The 16,281-nt window shown below is 42.3% G+C and overlaps 1 pseudogene; it reads right to left on the bottom strand.

Moving 5' to 3' along the window:
* The window catches only part of LOC126198911 (myrosinase 1-like), a 45,481-nt pseudogene extending 30,211 nt beyond the window's left edge, over positions 1–15,270 (bottom strand).
* Positions 15,271–16,281: the final 1,011 nt, after the last annotated feature.

Genomic DNA, 16,281 nt, shown 5'->3' with positions numbered 1-16,281 from the left:
ATAGCGTTGTCTTGCTTTACAAAGATGCATTATTGCACGAACAACACCCGACTAACTTCGCCGTTTCCTAAATGATTGTTCCCTGGCTCTGGGACATAGCAATCTGCCCATTGTCAGAGTCACTTAAGTAGGTTGATTTCACGATCGATAGCCCTTATCATTACAGTAAGCATTCCCCACCTATCTATGCTGTACTTCCCTTGTCGCCAGTGTCACGGTGGACAGTAGTCATATTGTTCTGTTCTCTTGGGGCACTGACCGTTCTGTGATGCTCTGAACTCTTCATCATACAGATGCCAGACCCGTGCGTGTGCTTTGATGACGGTGTGTGTCGCCAGGTAGTCACCAATGCCCGACGCTGGCTGAGAAGGGGCGATACCTTCCGCCGCGTAGCCGTTCACGAAGACAGCAGGCTCGTTAAATGTGATCCACCACTTCACCTGTGTAACGGTACCGCGTCATTACGCTCGGTAAAGTGAACGTGGTTCATGACTGTAATCGCTTTTAAAGTTTTACTCACCCTATCACCGAAGTTTTGGAAGAGTATCCTTGCATATTGAACGAAGTAGTCGGCCAGCATCTCGTTGGGCCAGCCTCCGATGTACTGCAGTGCTTGAGGGAGATCGAAGTGGTACATTGTAACCTGCAGACAGTGTAGTGTAGTGTAAAACTTGATGAAGTTTTTGGTCAAGTAATCAAATTAGGCCTAGTGGTGTTGAGGGATGCTGGAACAGCGATGTAGGCTTGTAGTTTTCTTATGATGCCTGTAATATTTTCTGGTAACTGGTGTTTTGAGGACACAAGGTGATGACCTGATACGAGACCAATTCTTTTCTCAACCTCCGATTGGTCGCCAGGTTAAAACTACAGTGAAAATCCGATGAAACGTTGCGCAGATACGTTGCTCTAGTATACTTGCCGATCGCGTCACAGCGTGTTTTTCAGTTCTGAGCGCATAGTGAGCATACAAAGCTGCTTAGAACAATAGAGTTCCTGTCGGGTGTAAAGTGCCTGTCGAGGCGTCCGGTTTGATTTCATGTAGCCAACATAATGTAAATGTCATGAGTTTCATTCATCATGACAGTGCTCTGCCGCATACTCCAGGTGCAGCAACGACGCATCTGCAGCGTTTTCGGTGGGAAGTGATCGCCCACCGTACAGCCTAGACTTGCTCCCTCTGATTTCCGTATCGTCGCTCACGTGAACCTTTGGCTATGAGGACAACGAGCTGCAGACCAACCTAAGTAATTGTAGGAGAGCACAGGTGGGTGCCTTCTACGAAGAGGTTATTGGAAAGTTGGCGAAGTAACTGCAAGGTGTGGCTAAATGTCTCTAATAAAACATTTTTGATATTCATCGTGCTTTCCATTTAGTGACCAATCGGAAGTTGGAACGAAAATAGCCCTTGTATTATGCTACATCAAGAATATTGCTTCAGTTAAGAAACGAGGATGTAATCGTTTTTAATGTGAGGTTAATATCTTCATAAAAATTACTCCAAATCTAGCTTCGTGATGGATGCCGAATATAAAAATGGGTGCAGAAATGAACGGGTTGCAAGAACGATCCAAAGATAATAGCAGTGCAATAAATGACTAACAAACTCTGCCTGAACGTGCGGAAGGTATGACAGATTTGAACTGCGGTAGTTGAAATATGGCTTAATATGTTAACTATAGCTGTCCTTACGCTAGCAACTTTAAGTTAATAACGAAAATGTACACTCTCTTATTGTGTCGTTTTCTTGATCTCTTATGTGTGCAATGGATTCATTGGAACTTCCATACACTAAACTGCTGGATATCTGTAAAGTGGCACTGATACAAAAAGGAAAGCAACGTCCCAGCAACAGCTTGAGAGGGGAACGCTTGGTTATGTTCACCAAGGATAAAGACGGACGTCAGCCATTGTCTTTCCGAGGGAGTTCATGAACCATTCGCAAGAACTGTTTCAGTGTAACTAAGCGGAATGTAACTACGGAGCCGCGCGGGATTAGCCGAGCGGTCTCAGGCGCTGCAGTCGTGGACTGTGCGGCTGGTCCCGGCGGAGGTTCGAGTCCTCCCTCGGGCATGGCTGTGTGTGTTTCTCCTTAGGATAATTTAGGTTAAGTGTCAGCTTAGGGACTGATGACGCTAGCAGTTAAGTCCCATAAGATTTCACACACATTTAAACATTTTGTAACTACGGAAATACCAAAAGGAATTTGAGATCTCTCTCCCGTTATGCTTCAAACAATCACAACAATCGACGATAATGTCAAATGTACTAGAGTTAGTAAACTTGCTTTGCTATTTACCTCACTGAGACTGCTTGTACCACATATACCTGTCCAGTAATAATACCATTTTATAATTTACTTTGTGAATGCATATCATGGAACACCGCTCGTTTGGTGCGGATACCAGTGAGCTGATGTTGAATGGGCGTCGGCAACCACCATGGCTGATTTTTTCTTTTGTTGTTCTCGCAAAGGCTAACAGTACGTTGGAATAGAATATTGAATTAACCGCTTTACAACTAGCTGTGGAAAATAGATGTACGAAGTAGTTACGTCCGGACGCCGTTTCCATGATGTCAACTGTACAGAAAGAAACTTCTCCGCATCCCTAAAGTGCACACAGTCGGTGCAACTGTCCATAAATGATCACAAAAGCCTGTAGATCTTCCTCCAGTCCAAGATGTTTGAAAAAGAACGACCTGATAGTTACAAAACATGGGACGTGCCGGCAGGGAAATGTGCGTTGTTTGAATGGCTTAGAGTTTCAGAAAATCACCGTTGGATGTCAGTCTTCTCAGTTTTCAGTCAGCCAGAAGTGAGATGGCGTCCGCTCAACAGAGGGAGTTTTGCATGCTGTAGTTTGCGAAGAGTATGTCAGAGATTTCGCTGCAGCGTGTTTTCTGTCGGCGTTTTGACATTGATCCGCCTGCACACAAAACCATTCGTAGTTGGTATGGGTAATCTGAAGAGACAGGATTCTTGTGAGAAGGTCAGTGACCAGGTCGACCTTGAACTTCTCATGACATGGTGGAATGAATTCCTCAAACATTTAAGCGGAGTAAACGAAAGTCTAGTCGCTGCGCAAGCAGAGATCTGATAATGCCTCATACGACCCTCTGGCGAATGTTAAAGCATCGTTTGGTTTGTGAAACACAGAGACTACAATTGGTGAAAGTTCTTCGGGTTGCTGGTGAAAGAATCCGATTAAATTCAACAACGCTCTGCTAGAGGACATGGAATGCGATACATTTGTACCACGATTAATTGTCAGTGATGAAGCAACATTTCATGTCAGCGGTGAAGGAAACCGACATAACGTGCGCATGTTGGCACTCCAGGATAGTCGTGACATTTCTGAGCACGAGAGATATTCACCTAAAGTGAACCTTTTTTGTGCCATTTCTCGTGAAGAAGTATGCGGTCCCTTCTTTTTTAAGGAAAATACACAGATTGGAATGAGCTATCTTCAACTGCTGCAGAATTAGCTTTCTCTGAAACTTCAGGAGAATTCTGGTAAGTTCATTTTCAAATAGGATACAACTCCGCCTTGCTGATACAGCAACGTACGTCACTTTCTAATTACTCTCTGCCCCAACGCTGGATGCGGCACAAGGGACATCGAGACACTGATCTCCATCTGGACCCCATGCGGTTTTTATTGTGGAGATCTGTGAAGGAAAGTGTGATACAGAAGAAGTGAAGAGCAGAATAACAGCCGCCAGCCGCCACATCTTCTGTAAAACCAGATACATTGTGTAAAGTTTATGACAGATTTAGCTATCGTCCAGCCGCTGTTCGTTCGGTTGCTGGTGGACACATGGAGTATTTATAATTCCACAGTTAACAGTTTAATTCATCCAATATTTGTACTATATTTTTATCAAATACTATGGAGTTTTAAATTCAGGTCAGTCTTTTTGAAACATCCTATATATCAAAGATAGCTCAGTTTCTCCTGCCTACAGAGGGACGTCTGGTAACATCAAAAGTTTCACAACGTGAACTCAGTCATAGAAGTCAAAAATGACTATAGCAGAAAAAGATTTAACGATGCCGTTATATAACGTCCTAAGATTAAAAGTGTGTGGTGAACTGGGAGCCATACTTGATCTTTTACTTCTCAGTTGGACTTGAAGTTATGAACCTACAGTGTAGCTCGACAAGAAGGTCTTTACACTACGGAATTGTTTCAGGGTCAAAATATTCACTGGTTGACTTTTTAAGGACGTGTGAGAAATACATAAACTTTCTTCTATTGCTACTATTTCTTACTGTGTGTGTGTTGCACACCCTTAGGACTAATGAAGTCATCATTATACGTGCCGAGAACTCTTGGTACGGAAATAGTCTGTCGCATCCACAGAAGTAGTAGAAAACGAACCAGTATGTGTATTAGTCGAACTGGCAGGCCTCATCGAACTTTCCCTGTGGAAGAAATTTGTGCCACCTATGGCTAACCGTGACAGAAGAAGTAGTTTTGGTGTACGGTTTCCGTTGACTAGGCTCTGTGCTACTGTCTACGGTTGAGTCTTCTTTCCACACTGGAGTATGGATATATTGCACTGCTGAGTCTATTCGTCAGTTGGATAGAACAGTTAAGCTTACTAGCCTCCACGGAACTATGCAAGACGATTCGGTGATGTATTGGAGAAATGTAGCATCTCACCCAATTTTTTCTTATTGCTTTCAACAGCACAATCATTGCACTAAACAAATACGTTATCAACAAGGAAACTTTATCTGAAACAATGACTGACGATACATGGCATGAAGTAACATCCACGCTGTTGGTCTAGGACGCGATCGACACGAGCTGATTTCCACATGACGCCGTTTCCTCTTATTCTCCTCCGTCCTCTTCTCTTACGATCTCCGTCTCACCCCTGTCCAATTCGTCCACCCTTCCCGCCCCGCCCCCTCCCCCCACTGTCTGTCTCCACATATTTTCTCTCTCTGTCCATCTTCACCTGAACCTTTTGTTCATCTCCTCCATTGCCCTCTCTTAATCCATCTCACCCTGCCTGTCCACCGCCTCCCTTTATCTCCTCCTCCCCTTTCTCTCTGCACATCTCCTCCTCCCTTCTCTCAGTCCTTCTCCCCCTGTCCCTGTCCAACTCCCCCTCTTTCTTTATTCTGTCCATATCAAATAGTTCAAATGGCTCTGAGCACTGTGGGACTCAACTGCTGAGGTCATAAGTCCCCTAGAACTTAGAACTACTTAAACCTAACTAACCTAAGGACAATACACACATCCATGCCCGAGGCAGGATTCGAACCTGCGACCATAGCGGTCGCGCGGTTCCAGACTGTAGCGCCAGAACCGCTCGGCCACCAGCGGCCGGCTCTGTCCATATCTTCCTGTCTCCTCTCTCTGCCCATCTCCTGCTCTTCCCCTTCTCTGCCTCCACCCCCTCATTGTTCCCGTATGATATTCCATCATATCTGTGACCATACCCTCCTCTCCGTCTCCCCACCTCTTCCTCTGCCATTCTCTTTTCAGGTTATCAACCTCGCTCTAGCAGTATTTATTCCCAGGTAGTAATTTGCGTAAGACATTTGTCTGAAGCAGATACAGGAGTTTAGGTGTTTTTTACCCGGAGCTTTGCCAGAGTGCACATATACCACACAGATTTAACGTATATCTCACATATTTCTACACATATTTCATCTGTATCTGTAGCGAATTTCGTCCTGCAGTTTCGATTTCACGCAGCTCGGCGTCTATGACTTACAGCTCCTGAATACTGTATCGTATAATGATGTAAGTTTGCAGGCCCATTCAGTGGTATGGTATTATAGAGTACGTTAAATATTTTGCGAATAGAGTTAGTGTCAGATAAGTAATAACTTTAAACCTCAAGCATGCTGTGACAGTTGTTGACGCATCTCATCTCAGTGCTTGTACGTTCATATCTCCCGAACAATGTGTCATACAACAGTATAATTTTGCATGTACATTCAGCGGTGTGTGTAAATACTGTCTGCAGAATGTGTCCTGAAAACAATAAGCAGTAATAAATTAAAACTTCGAGCCTGGTGCGGCAATTCTGCTGCATGAACTGCGAAAATTTAGTAAGTGAGGATCTTTTTTCCTTTCATTAGTTTTGGGGGTTGTCATCGAGAAAAAATTTCATAAAGTTCTGAAATTATATGCAAAGTTTGTTGCAAATGACTAAGCGCTGTCATTCTCAAATACTTGATGAATGAAGTCTGCGCTTTCGCGCGTCGTGAGCAACACTACTTTTTCACCTCCCCCCCCCCTCTCCCCTTTGATAGGCTGCAGACAGTGAATGATGTGTGTAGAGAGTATGGCTGAAATCGCGCCTGTACTTTAGATCGAAATGTGTACATACATACGGACACAGATTCATTTATACAAACATAAGTATATCCATTTTTATAATATGTATACATATGGGACCAGTATATAGGTTTACTTATTTTTTCTTACATAACTGGCTTATTACAGATATAAATTATAAAGGTGATATAATCCCATACTTTTGCGTATGTTAATTATTATTACTTATTATATGCTATCATTACAGAAACCTGCCTGTTACAAAACTTCTATTGATCCCTCACCCCATTACCCAAATTCTAATATTTGTGTTCCTATTCTCGCCGTGAGATTTGGCACAGTGGTTAAAATACTGGGTTCAGGTTTGATAAACAGAGGTCTAATCATTCAGACTGGAGTTTCCCTGTGTTTCCCTAAATCGATTAGGGAACTGTTTAAAAAAAATGGCTCTGAGCACTATGGTCATCAGTCCCCTAGAACTTAGAACTACTTGAACCTAACTAACCTAAGGACAGCACACAACACCCAGCCATCACGAGGCAGAGAAAAATCTCTGACCCCGCCGGGAATCGAACCCGGGAACCCGGGCGTGGGAAGCGAGAACGCTACCGCACGACCACGAGATGCGGGCGAATTGTTTTCACTATGGACCAATGGCGGATTTCTTCATAAATCTTTCTTAATTTCCTCTATTGTGCCCTGTCTGCGTGAACATCGCCATGGACGGTTCTTAAATTATAATCTTCCTTCAGTTTCACTTGGTCTCATGATTTCACCAAATGTGCCCACCTGTTCCTTGTAGAACTAATGTGATCAAATTGCTGACGGTTTTCTTTTTCCCTCTGTAATGGTCCTGGGACTAATTAAGACAACAGAAGTGCTCAGTTGTATTGCTTGAACACAGAACGGCAATGTCGTTCCATTGAAACGTGAGAACTTATACACCGCTGCAGAAATTATGTTTCTGATACCACTCTCACTAACTCAATGAACTACTCGTTACCGTTTTCTTCAGTGCCTTAGAAACAGTCGTATAGTTGAATCTCTTGTAATATCTCTTCTGGTTACCGTTGATATTATGCTTGTCGCACTGTCAAAGACGCGAAGAACTAATTGTTTCTCACAGTAGTTTTGGAAACAATTTCCCTTATTTTCGACCTTGCCCCAGTGCATACTTGTGTTGATAGCCGTTCGCAACTCATGGTCTGAAGTACCAAGTGCCAGAATCAGAACTACATTTGGCCATTGTTTCTACTGAATACAAAAGATTTTCATATGTGCTACATTAATTAAGGCAGTGAAACAGACAACCCGACAGGAAGGGGGTTATGTCTCAGCACCTGTATGATGTTACGGAAAAATTCACATTTTTTTCTGCCTGCATCGTGAGTGGCTCAAAAATTTTGTTACAGCTGTAAAGAATAAGAATCTTTCATTTTTCTCATACTGGCATCATCAGTCTACTGTATGTAGATGTCTGTAAATGCAAGAAAGGAGTACTGCACGAGATGAGGCTTGTGGATGCTGTCAGTTGTTACTTACCACAGGCTGAATTTCATTGGCAAGCAGCTCGTTGATGAGGTTGTTGTAATAGTCGATACCAGGCTGGTTGATATCGTCCACGTCCCCGGTAGGCAACACACGTGGCCAAGAAATCGAAAATCGATATACGTCTGCCTGTTCAATAAAAGTGTGTTAATGGTTGTGACCTAAACGTTAGGGACGGATGGCTGAAATTTCACTGTTAATTTATTTAGAAGCGCTGAGCTCATAGTATAAGACATATCTAAAATTGTAACTATCTAATTAACCAACACTATTGGACTTAGATAGGTAGAAGAATAAACTATTTGTCAGTGTATAGTTACACTTGGTTACGCTGTATACGCATTGTCTAATAAACCAAAACGTTCTGAATATATCCGATAAAACTACCTTGTCTTTTTAGAGTTTAAGATAATTGAGCCGAGCTTCGACTCTCGTTGGTGCTGTTGGTAGGTTTCCGTCTTCTGTTGGAGGGCAGACGGCATCGTTTAGTTGGCATAGTTGCGGCTGTTTGTCTTCTTCTCGTGTTGACTGGCGCTACTCGGTTTTGCAAGCGTTGCCTGTCCAGTAGTGGCAGCAGCGGCGGTTGTCGATATCTAGTAACTGTTGCAGTATCTTTGGGGTGACGTCGTGGTGTTTCTGGGTCGTGTGAGTCAGAGTTCGGTTGGGGACTCTGGAGGAGCCAAGAGTGCAGTGCGTCACACGCCAAGACCGCTGGCGGCACGCATGCACTGCCGGATGGAAGGGCTGTCGTCGCGAGGGTACACGACCTAGTCGTCAACCGGATCTATCAAGCTTTAAGTTGAGTGTATTTTAATCCTAGTAGTGAAACCTCCACCATTGTGAGATCTCGCGATTCTCCAGTGACTTGGGTTCGTGTTGTTGCTCGCAGTGTCGCCAAGACGAAGAGCAGCGAGTGGTGTGCTTGGGCAAGGCGGATCTAATTAGCTTTCCTCGACTCCTTCTTACTAATTGCTGCATTCTATATGTTACTATTTGTTAAGTTCAACCAGCGGTATTTTTCCTGCCTGGTGGTCGCTAACGCCCCAGTTACCTGCCCTGGAGGTTAGAGTATGTAACGGCAGTGTACGTTTCCTCGCCTTGCCGCTGCTGTCCGGTAAGGCGTGTAGTTTTGACGGTTTCCTTGATTTGTAGGTGGGTTGGTGTTTCTTATACCATGGTAGCAGTGGTTCCTTCCTCCTTTCGGACGCTCTAAACACAGGATTCTGAGAACGTAGTGCTGACCGCCGGTTCTGGGTTTGGCGTGTTGTTCCGTCGTTGCATTGGTTACCGGACGTTAGGTAGGTTCAGCAGATTATCATTAGTCATTCGTTAGACTGCCACTGGTCTGAGTTAACATCTTGTGAAGTGAATGCAACTAATTCCTGGCTGCCTGTCTCATGGCTTGCGAAAGTTTTTTGGGACCTTCTCAGAGGTCTATTCCTGGAGCAACATCTACGGCCTCCTTGGTTTTGTAAGACATGTGTGTTCTAAAAAGGGGTCTGATGGCCAGTAGTTCAGTGTAATGCTCCTTAAGCCTACGCCTTCCGCTGTGGTCGTGATTGGTCATTAATATTTTAATAACTGTAGTTTGTAAGTTGCAACAAGTTAAACAATTCTTAATTTATTGCCATTAAGGCCTTCAGACGTGAGTATAGTTACGTATCTTAAAATTCTAATTTGGCAATTGTATTTTTGCAGTGAATTTTAAGACCTTTGGTCTCTTGTCTTTTATATTTTAATAACTGTAATTGTAAGTTACCACAGGTTTAAACAATTTTTAATTTAATCCCATTAAGGCCTTCAGCCGTAAGTAATTCTTAAATTATTGCCATTATTTTAATTTGTTGTGATTTTAAATAAATTGTGAGCGATTAAAAGAAAAGCCAACGAATAGTAACTGATTACGGCCCCGTCCACAATCGTAAAGAAAGCCTGTCTTTCCTTGGTAACCAGGTCTCAATAATATTTGAGGAAATGACCCGGAAATACAGTTTAGCTTTCTGAGTAGCTGTAAGCACCATTAAACAAGAAGTAGAAATAGACAGCGATACAAACGAATGATACAAGGAAATTTATGTAATATATTACTATGTTATCTTGTAGTTATTAAATAGATGATTAGCAAGGAAAGTGGACACTGAAAATTAAGAAGAACTTAGTACATAAGTTACAAGGTACTGTTGGCGTAATAACTCGTCACTAGCTACTAACTGAAGAGGATTTTTTCAGGAAAGCACTTACTACCATTAATAAAACCAAACACACGACACACTGTCAGAACTAATTAGGCGAAACATAGTGAAAGGAAATAAAAGGGTAGAAACCGTAAATTCATTGATTTACTAGACGATGATTAATTTCTCTAAAACTTTGAAATAAAACAGGGTGACTCAATTACATAATGACACGCTTTGCTATAATTTTAAAAATTAAGGAAGAAGAGAGATCATTACGAAATTATGCAGACTATTCCTCTCATGCTGTGGAGAATTTAGGTATGGGTTTTCAGAAAAGACAAAATTGGCAATATATATATATATATATATATATATATATATATATATATATATATATATATATATATATATATATATATATGACAGGCTTCGAGTCACAGACGTGGTAGTACACATACAGAACAACGGAAGAAAATGAGTACATAATTTATGTGGAATAAACCGCTGTCGTTACTTCTGGGTGAAGACATATACGTGTCATTCAAGGGAATGAAGACGATTAGAATGGATGAACAAGAATAAAATGTACACAGCCTTACATGGAAGACGAAAATGTCGTTAGAGAGGAGAAGAATTAACTGCTTCTTTAGTGGATAATGGTTGTAGTTTACACTTCTGTCTTACAGACGTAGTAAATATACTTGAAAATAACGGTGCATAATCAGGACCGAGATCAAGGGGAGGGGGACAGGAGGACGAACCGTGTCTCCGGCCATTCTGGTAGGTTTTTGAGGGTGGCAGAATCTTAATATTAATGTGCTTCCAGGAGAGTGGATTAAACACACAATAATAGCTTTCCATAAATGACTAAGTTCCAGAATAAGTAGGAAATACAAATCATTCATATAATGTATTGTCTTTGGTTGAAGTTATCTATGGTCTCGTAAAAAGATGAAAATTGATGTGCTAGAGTTGGTAGTCTTGGGTGCGTCTTTCAAAATAGCAGAGTTTGGTAGTGGCATTGTTGCTAACTCAATATGTTTCCAGACAATACATGAAATATACCTACCTCAGCTTCACAGCTCCTATAGAAGCGAAAAAAATGATGCTTGACTGTTCCTATAAATCATCCTTAATCACCTGTAGCGGTATCATTAAGAAAAATTCTTTGTGTTAAATAAAATAGAAGTATAAATAACATACACTGCCCGTCACATGCTATAATCTTTTGACTCCAGACATTATTATTAAACGGAGTTTACACGCGGAAAGATGAATGGCATGCTCTCCCTACCGTTCCCTCCCCTTCGGATATGCCATTTAATACCATTTACATTGCTCTTCTTGTAAACATCGACTCATTTCTTTCCCTTCTCCGTGTTGAAGAGGCCATAATCAGTAGATTTCACAACATCGACGCTTCCTTAGGAGTCTGGTTTGACCACCGGAATATCGCATCCACGTCGCATCCATTGTTACAGTCACTGAAAAGAAATCCCCATTCAGGCTGTCATCATGCGTCAGTTTTGCCTAGCATCATGCCACGCGCTCGGATTTTGTGGCACCCACCTGGAAGGTGTACACTCATGGTCGACAAAGTCCCTGGAGCCGGAACTGCGTGTAATACTAATTGTCATTCATTTGCATTTTTCATCTGGTACTGTACTGATTAATAGAAAAAAATTGTGATGACAGCTGATATTTAATTCGTTGATGTCAACGAAGAGAATCAGAGAAACTCATCTATGCGGTTCCAATTTTCGCTGATGTCACTCCAAGATTCGCACTTGTTTTACTTTATTCCTGATAATGCACAGTCCTCAGTTTCTTGATCCGCTTGAGGAACATCGTTAAAATTTGTCGAATATAATTACTTCTCATGTATCACTGGATTTAGTCATTTATCTCTTCGTGGAAGCTACGTTTCTACTGTAAATTTTATTTCCCTCTCTGTACCTCCCCCCCCCCCCTCAACCACCCCTTAACCTCCCCCCTCAGCGGCCCCTATATAGGCAACGAGATTCTGTGTTCGAAAATCATTCTAATATAAATAGCTAACCGGAATTCTTTTCTTTAATGTCTTTCTGCTGGTAGAATACTTGTTCCCCAAGACCTTCGCAAGCACACGTTAGAGCTTATAGGCTCTCTGGACTGCAGTAAGAGTTGGTTATGCGGCAGCACAGGCTTTACTCGATTATGTGTTCCCTGTTTCCATAATGGTCCGTAGTAACACGATGACACCATGATGATATACCCGCATTGATCACTCTCACAAAGATGGCGCAAAGACACATGTAAACCACGGAGGAATGGAGAAACATTGTACTTTCATTTTTATGGGCATTATGTGAAGATTATGTGAAAATGGCGCGCAGGCTTCGGAAAAAAGAGAATCTGGCGCACTGGTTGTAGCACCGACTCGCGTATTCGGGGAGTGTGGTTCAGATACCCTTCTGATCGGAATTGCTTTTTTCACACATTCCCTAAATCGATTAACTCGAATTCTAGAATGATGCCACCATGCTTATCCCTTTCGTAGCTTAGCTGTATGTATAATAACTTCGTCGTTGACGGAACATTGTTCCATGATCATCCTCCCTTTTGTTTCTGTAGACCTACTATCGAGATTCATTTACGAGGGGTGTTCAATAACTAATGCAACACTTTTTTCTCTGAAAGAAGGTTGGTTTTATTCAGGATTCCTATACATAGTGTTATTCTCAATGCGTGGGTCTTACGTCAACTTACTGGGAGGACATTTATGCCCACACGGTACCATCCCACTGGTCGACGTCGGAGCCAACGTCTTACTGCCACAACAACTTCCCCATGATCCACGTACTGCTTCCCGCGGAGTGCCTCCTACATTGGGCCAAACGGATGGAAGTCTGAAGATGCGAGATTTGGACTGTAGGGTGGATAAGGGAGAACAGTCCAGTGAAGTTTTGTGAGCTCCACTCGGGTCCGTAGACTAGTGTGAGGCCTTGCGTTATAGTGACGAAGGAGAAGTTCGTTTGCATCACCTCGAATGGGAGTGTCCGCACTTCCCAACACTGCAGGAGTCACAACTGTGTGCGGCCGGCCGGCACGCGGGAGATCAGAAAGGCTTGCGCGACCTTCTTGCATTGATGACAGACGCCTTGCCCGACGACTCACCATGCTTTTGTTCACTGCCAAATCTCATTAGACATTCTGCACGTGTCTATGACTATCTGCACGCTCTGGTTTTGCGCCAAAGCAACTCAGTTATATCTAGCTGCTTGAAACGCACCTACATTACAGACGACACCTATCACCACTTCACAAAACTATAAAGACTGAAGCTGGAATGTTCCCCGATGTCCGAAAATAAATTCCGTATTTCTTCTACTGAAATCGGCTGAGGAAAAAATGTATTGCATCAGTTACTGAACGCCCCTCGTTCTTTGTTCTTCACTGTCTATTGCAGTGTAGAAGCGGAAATTACTGCTAAAATGATCCCTGCAATCATTCTAATTACTGACGAAAACAGGCGTATTCTTTCATGTATGGGTCCATGTATGGGTCGCAGGAAGGCTATATCAAAGCAAAACTGTAGTCTCCCCAGATATTTGACTTTCCCAGGTTAAAGGATTTCGGCGTGATTAAGGTTCACCATTTAGTTCGATATCGGACATTTAACCAAACCATATTATTTCTGAAAATGAGCTGACGTACCGTTTTCGAAAAAAAGCACTGTCTCTGAATTAACACAACACATTTTACGGCTAGCGAATTGGGTAGGTAAATCGCCAGATTTTTGCTATCTCAAAGGAGTTGAAGAGACCATGAAGACACACGTCGTACTGCGATCTACAAGAACAGAAGCTAGTCTTCTTTACTTTGGAAAATATACTTACGTTGAGCGCCTTCAGCATCTGCACGTCCTCCTGGTACCTGTGGTAGGAATCGCAGGCAACGTCGCCGGTGTCTCCTGTGGTGTATTCCGGATAGTTGTGGAAGAAGTAGTCCTGAATGCTCTCTCCTTTGCCTGTACAAATATGCAAGAACATTGCAGTATGTGATATGTCATCCAAGTTTATTATTGGCTTTGTGTAAGACTAACAACAACATGGAACATAATGAAAGCATACAAGATATAGATGATTTAGTACCTTCTGCAGGTGCCATTCTTCTTTAATGGTTGTTCGATCATAGAGTTTCGGTCTTAGTCCATTATCAAGTGATTTATATCCATTTCTTCGACATCACAATTTATGATATTTCAAATAATAAAATAATGAAATATATCCCTGGAATTTATTTTAAGTAAATCTTCATTACCTCTTTTAAGTAAACATGAAGGAGGAATAGCCCTGTGTGCATCATCTGCTTACATTTGGTATTTCCGTGTATACTTCAGCACAGGATCTTCGCAATAATTTTTCCGTAAACACGTGGTCTTAAGGTGTATGTTGAGTGGGATGGGAATTAAAATGTATGTACATTTAAGCGTTTTCTGTGTTATTACAATTACAACACCTGCTGTCGGCCGTGGTGGCCGAGCGGTTCTAGCCGCTACAGTCTGGAACCGCGGGACCGCTACGGTCGTAGGTTCGAATCCTGCCTCGGGCATGGATGTGTGTGATGTCCTTAGGTTAGTTAGGTTTAAGTAGTTCTAAGTTCTAGGGGACTGATGACCTCAGAAGTTAAGTCCCATAGTGCTCAGAGCCATTTGAACAATTTGAAAAACACCTGCTCTCATAGACACTATAACACTGGACGCTCTTTAAATATACACAGGTGGAGTGATTTGTATTGCATAAGGTCACATCTATGAAATTTTTGGAAACTAGTTGATAATGGTCTAACGCCGAAATTGTAAAATCGTACAACCAAAAAGGAGAACGGAGAATTGCAGACTAAACTAAATCATTGCAGCTGTGGACCCAGTCTCAATGAAGATCATGGAAATATATCATTCTACGAGTAAGCACTAAACGTAATGTAACGTCTTCTAACAAACATCTTTTTTAATTCTTTGTTACTTTGCTACGGAATGACAATAATGCTTCTAAACTCACCGTCTTCATTCCAAGCTCCTTCGATCTGATATGCGGCTGTCGCAGCTCCAAACATGAAGTTATCTGGGAATCGGTTAGTGGCATTCTGTGCAGAAGCACCGACGAAAACAGCCGTAAAGGCAATGAGGAACTTCATCATTGCCGTTGTTCAGTGACTTAGTGTGAGCAGCTTCAAGGACTACGTATATATAATGTAGTTACCTTGCAGTTTAGTGAGATGTTTTCGTAATCAGCAATAACTAAACCATTTTTTCTGTTATCATCAATTAATCAGAAAATTTCCGTAGCGCTGTTGTGAAGTACAAGTGCTTCTCGCTGATACTATCACATATGTTGGGGGCGGGGGGGAATCTTAAGAAGTTGCGTGTGACACAATGATATCAGTAGAAGCTTTCTTATCAACTGCTTTTGGATACTCTGGTGTATTTCAAAAATGGATTAATACAGACCTGACCACAATCAAATATTCACTTTTGATGGTAACCGGTTTCGGTCAGACTATGAGCATCATCAGACCATTTATGCCGTGAGGGCACGAACTGCAGTTGATATTGGTGGAGCCACGACATCTACCCCGTTCGTCGCCACCGCGTACCATCCGGTATAAACGGTCTGAAAATGGTCACGTTCTGACTGAAACCAGTTACAATTGCTAATAAATGTTTCATTGTGGTCAATACTTTTATCAATCCATTTTTTTATTTTACCTAGACTGCTGATTTTTTCTAGGAGAAATGTTCTCAAGAACTACTCTAGTGTAGCGTCAGTCTGATGTTTGCAAACGCTAGTCCTGAAGAAAAGGTAATAGTCAACAATTACAAGGAAACAGGTGACTCATTCCTTCGTTAAATGCTAATTCCCAATCACAGGTACATTAATTACATAAATTTTTTGGAACAATAGTGTAAATCAATAAAATTCTATTGCTGAGGGTGCCGACCATTGGCACCACCTGGTTGTGCCCTGACAGCACTATGTACGGGTAAGAACGATTTCAGGAGCCAAGAGTGACGTCGGTGGGGCGCAGTGACAGTCTGGTGGCGGAGAAAAACTTTTCATTACACTTAACTTATACATTTCATCACTGACAGTACGAAGCAGACACGCCCCACTCTGGTGTGGCAGACCAGTGATGGCCAGTAGACGGCTTGTATCCACCCTAGCAAAGTGATACATGTGTCAGTGCCCTATAATGCTGACGTCAGGCGGGCGGCA

This window comes from Schistocerca nitens, chromosome 8 (assembly GCF_023898315.1).
Source record: "Schistocerca nitens isolate TAMUIC-IGC-003100 chromosome 8, iqSchNite1.1, whole genome shotgun sequence".
Taxonomy (NCBI): domain Eukaryota; kingdom Metazoa; phylum Arthropoda; class Insecta; order Orthoptera; family Acrididae; genus Schistocerca; species Schistocerca nitens.
The sequence above is the reverse complement of the archived record's forward strand: the minus strand, read 5'-3'. Positions and strand labels throughout refer to the sequence as shown.